At 38.1% G+C, this 5,069-nt stretch overlaps 1 pseudogene; it reads left to right on the top strand.

Moving 5' to 3' along the window:
• Nucleotides 1-3,082: 3,082 nt before the first annotated feature.
• Nucleotides 3,083-3,637, top strand: LOC118848435 (annotated as a pseudogene).
• The last annotated feature ends 1,432 nt before the right edge of the window (nucleotides 3,638-5,069 follow it).

Below are 5,069 nucleotides of genomic sequence, written 5' to 3'. Positions count from 1 at the left end.
AAGTCTATTTTGGTATTGTTTTGTCTGAGATCATGATTGCTACCTCTGCTTTTTTTTTGAATTCTTGATTAAATACAACCGATTTTGGTCCAATAAAATTCAATTTTAACTCTTCATAAATCCTTATGTTTCAAGGGCACTTTTTGAAAGCACCATATTGTTGGATTCTGCTTTCTATTCTATTCTGCTATGCAGTGTCTTTTATGGGTGAGCTCAGTATATTCACTCCCAGTTATTATTATTCTTTGAATATTTCCTTCCATGCTTTTCTCTTATCCTTATTCATTTATTTGCCCTTCCACCACTTCCTTGTAAGATGAAGAGGCTGATGAGTGAGGAATGCGTTAAGCACCACGGTACTAGATCTGATGCAATTTTCTTCTGCCTCCTACCCCTTTTCTCTTCCCTCACCCAAAGGCCAATCTCAGGTTCTTTCCTTTTCCTTCTTTCCATTTAAACATCTCTCAGTGATCCATTCTCCATGGTTAGAGTCTGTTTTAGTTATTACTAATCTCTGAATCTACTCTTTCTTGTAGTTCCTTTTCTTCCTGCTTCCATTTCCTTACTGTTCCTTGATAAGTGAAATATATGTCTGCACCAAACTGTGTGTGTATTCTTTCCATGTTTCAGCAGTTCAGATGAAAATGAGGTTCCAGTGTCATCTGTGTTCCCCACCCTTTCCTCCATGTTTATTTAGACTTCTACTTGTACACCACAATTATATATGTTCTCTCACACTTCCTCTCCTCTTTTATCTACCAATGTATTTCTTTCCTCCTTTTTTATTCCTTTAAAAATCAAAATATTGAAAACCATTCCCAGGGCCTTTGTCTTATTTAACTCTTTCTATGACCCCTGTTGATATTGGTTAGAAGGAACACCAGTAGAATGTGATGCCATTCTTCTTAGTCTTTTATATTTTTCCTGACTCCTGTTTTTACATATCAAAGTTTATAATCAGCTCATATTAGCAACAAAATGTTCTATTTTGTTAAAGATCCATTTTGCCCTGTAGGAGTACACAGTTTTTCTAGGTAAATTATTTTAGTTTGTATGTTTCAATCTTTTGCCTTTTGGAAGATCATATTCCAAGCTCTCTCCTCCTTCATACTGGCCTCTGCTAATCATCATATAATACTGACTGTTAAGGCTCCTGGCTGTTAAGGAATGAAAGAAATTGGGAAATCCAAGAGGCAGAGATGAAGAGAGAGCATCCCAATAAAGACAGCAATTAAAATAGAGGAGGTGGTGATGGTGGTGATGGTGGTGGTTATGGTGAAAGCAACTACAAAGAGGTCAATGCCACTGGATAGAAAAATGTGTGGAAAGGAGTAAGGTTTAAGAAACCAAAAGAGTTAGGTAGGGGATAAGTTATGAGGGGCTTTAAATGACAAATAAGATTTAGAATTTACTCCTGCATGTAGTAGGGTACTTTGGGAGTTTATTAACGGGAGGGAGCGGGAGAGTGACATATTCTAACCTGCACTTCAGGAAGATCAATTTTGGTAGCTGAATGAGAGGATTGACTGATATGTATTGAGAGTGGAAATAGAAAGACTAAACAGAAAGACATCACAGTAATCCAATTTTGAGATGATAAGGGATTGCACCAGGTTAGTGGCTAAGTGAGAGGATAGAAGGGAGAGGTTATAAGAGATGTTGCAAAGATAGAATCAATGGGACTTGGCAAAAGATTGGATATGGGGTCAGGTAGGTTGACAGAGATTACAAAGTCAAGAATGAATCCTAGTTTGTGAACCTGGGTGGTGATTGGGAGAATGGCAATAGGAAATTTAGAGAGAAATGTTTATTTTGTGACATGTTGAGACTGAGGTGTCTGAGGGACAGTTAAAAGAGGGGAAATAAAATAAACCCCACAGTATTATAGTGGCTGAGGAAATGAACAAGCAAAGAAAATCTCCTAATGTACCATGGAAACACAATCAGGCAGTAAAAACCTTGGATGAAACCCCAGAAAGAAGACTGCCAAATCTAATGACCTTTCCTCAGTCTTCATCCTTCTTCACCTCCATAATATTTGGCATTGTTGATTAATTTCTTCTCCTTGATATTCTCTTCTCTCTAGATTTTTCTGACACTATCCTTTTGGATTATCCTCCTAGTTTTATTTCCACTTTCTCAGTGTACTTGGCTAGATCCAGGTGACACCTGCTGACAGTGAATATTACCCCAAGGCAATGTCTTGTGCCCCTTCTCTTCTCCCTTTGTATTCTTTTGTGTGAAAAGTTTCCACAGATTCAGTTAAAATCTTAATGTAGGTAATTTTCAGATCTATTTACCTGGTACTAACTTCTCTCCTGACCTCTGTTTCACATCTTCAAATAGCTAGGACATCTCTAACTGGATGTTCCAAACACACCTGAACCTCAACATGCTACAAAATGAACTCATTCTCTTTCCCCCAAACTCCCCACTGTGTAAAATTCCCTTACTGCTCATCAAGGTCATCATCAGACTTCCTAGTAATACAGCCTTACCACTTCAACCATCTTCATGTCCTAACTTTAACTCAATAGCAATATCTAATCTGTTGCCAAATGCTCTTGATTCTGCCTTCACTCATCACCTCATGCCAGGTTATTGCAATAGCTTTCTGGTTGGTCTCTTGGCCTTGAATCTTTCACTCCTCTAATCCAGGACTTCTTAAACTTTTTCTACTCCTGAACCCTTCAGAACTTTTTTAAACTGTGGATCACAACCCCATAATAGAACCTGGATTCTGCTTTTGGGTTCTTTTGCTCTGACAAGTAAGCTTTTTACTTTATCTTGTTACATCTTTGTCCTTGGCCTTCCATACCACCAAGTGTATATAGCTCCTTCTTTTATTTGTGTTATCTTTCTAAATTAGAATGTAACCTCCTTGAGGGCAGGAACCAACTTACTTGTTTGTATTTACATGTCTATTACTTAGCACTGTGCCTGGCACAAAGTAAGTATTTTTTAAAGTGTTTTATCTACATATCATTTAAGAATAACTGATACACACACGTAACTTTAAAATGTACAAAGAGGGAGCCTTCCGGTTTCCCGAAAACCCCTGCAGTAACCGGCTGTGCTGAAGATGAAGTGGTGCGAGATGGCGTTTTGCGCCCCGGGCACCTTCCTGACCCACCAGCAGAAGGTGCTGCGGCTCTACAAGCGGGCGCTTTGCCACCTCGAAACCTGGATAGTCCACAGGGATGCGTATTGATTCCAAGCTTGTTTGCTGAGGGCTCGGTTTGAAGAACATAAGAATGAAACAGATATGGTAAAGGCCACCAAACTGCTTATGAAGGGTGAGGAAGAATTTTGGGCTTACCAGCATCCTCAGCCATATATCTTCCCTGATTCCCCTGGAGGCACTTCGTTTGAAAGATATGAGTGTTACAAGGTTCCCGAGTGGTGCTTAGACTACAGGCACCCCTCTGAGAAGGCGATGTACCCTGATTACTTTGCCAATAGGGAGAAATGGAAGAAACTGCCCTTGGAAAGTTGGGATCGTGAGGTTTAGCAATTGAAGGAGGAAACTCCACTTGACGGTCCTAAGACTGAAGCTCTGCCTCCAGCCGGAAAAGAAGGTCATTTGCCACCATTCTGGTGGCATATTGTCCCTAGACCCCTAGAGCACCTCACATAGTAACACAAGCACACACTTTAAATTTTCAAGTGTGTATATTGAACATGTAGATACACATATACTTGACGTAATAAAGTTACCAAACTGAAAAATAAAATAAAATAAAATAAAATGTACAAAGTACTTTTGCATATATGTATACATAACATATTTGCATATATATGATAACGTATGCATGTATATACAACTGTCTATAAATATTATCTCCTTTTACCTTCACAATATCTATTTTACCAAATATTCAATAAATGTTAATTGGTTAGTTATATATGTCTATAATATGTACCCTCTATAAAAGGAACTGTGTTTGATACCTAAATGAAAAACTTGATATTTGTAAACAAAATGCCTAGAGAGATCTCTGTTATCTGATCTCTGTTATCTAATGATAGTATCTCTGATGGAGAGACATAGGCAGATAGAAAGACAGAGACAGAGATAATGAGAGACAGACACACAGAAAGGGACAGAGACACAGACAAAGACACAGACATAGAGACAGCAGAGACAAAGATACAAAGAGAGAGAAAGACAGAGATAGGTAGGAGGAAGCTATTATAGATGAACCTATTGTAGTCTGCTTACTATTTCTTTAGCTTTCCAGGGAAGATTAAGTTAAAAAATGTTTTATTCATGATCTTTCCTTTTTGTTACTACTATAATTTTCCTGTGATTCTCTTTCACTTGCATATTAAATTGTCTCTTGTAACAAATAAGTACATTTGAACAACATAAACCAATAACTTTGTCTATGTCTTTAAATAGGAAGGTAAGAAATAAGCATTTATTAAGCTTCTAATTTCTGCCAGGTATTAGGCTAAGTACTTTATAAATATCACCTCATTTTATCCTTACAACCACCCTTCAAAGCAGGTGCTGTTGTTATCCCTATTTTATATTGAGGAAACTGAGGCAAACAGAGGTTAAGTAGTGTGTCCATGATCTCACAGCTAGTAAGTGTCCGGGGCTGGATTGGAACTTACAACATTCTGACTCTAGGTCGATCACTTTATTCACAGTAATTATCCACACCTACCTGCCTGTTCGTCAATTGTAGTCATTTTTTATCATCAGTCCTCTAAAGTCATATCGCCACTGCTCATGGTGTTGATCAGAATTCTACTTATTTTCTTTTTTTAAATTTTTTTTTTACTTTATCATTTTATTTAATATTTCAGTTTCCACCTTGATTTCCACAAGATTTTGAGTTACAAATTTTCTCCCCATTTCTACCCTCCCCCCACTCCAAGATGGCATATATTCTGATTGCCTCGTTCCTGAGGCAGCCCTCCCTTCTTTCACCCCACTCCCCACCCCCATCCCCTTTCCCCTTACTTTCTTGCAGGCAGGATAGATTTCTATGCTCCATTCCCTATGTATCTTGTTTCCCAGGTATATGCAAAAAACAATTTTTTTAAGCATCTGCTTTTAA

Source organism: Trichosurus vulpecula, chromosome 4 (genome assembly GCF_011100635.1).
Source record: "Trichosurus vulpecula isolate mTriVul1 chromosome 4, mTriVul1.pri, whole genome shotgun sequence".
Lineage (NCBI taxonomy): Eukaryota > Metazoa > Chordata > Mammalia > Diprotodontia > Phalangeridae > Trichosurus > Trichosurus vulpecula.
Note: the sequence above shows the minus strand (reverse complement) of the source record. Positions and strands in the feature narration are given on the sequence as shown.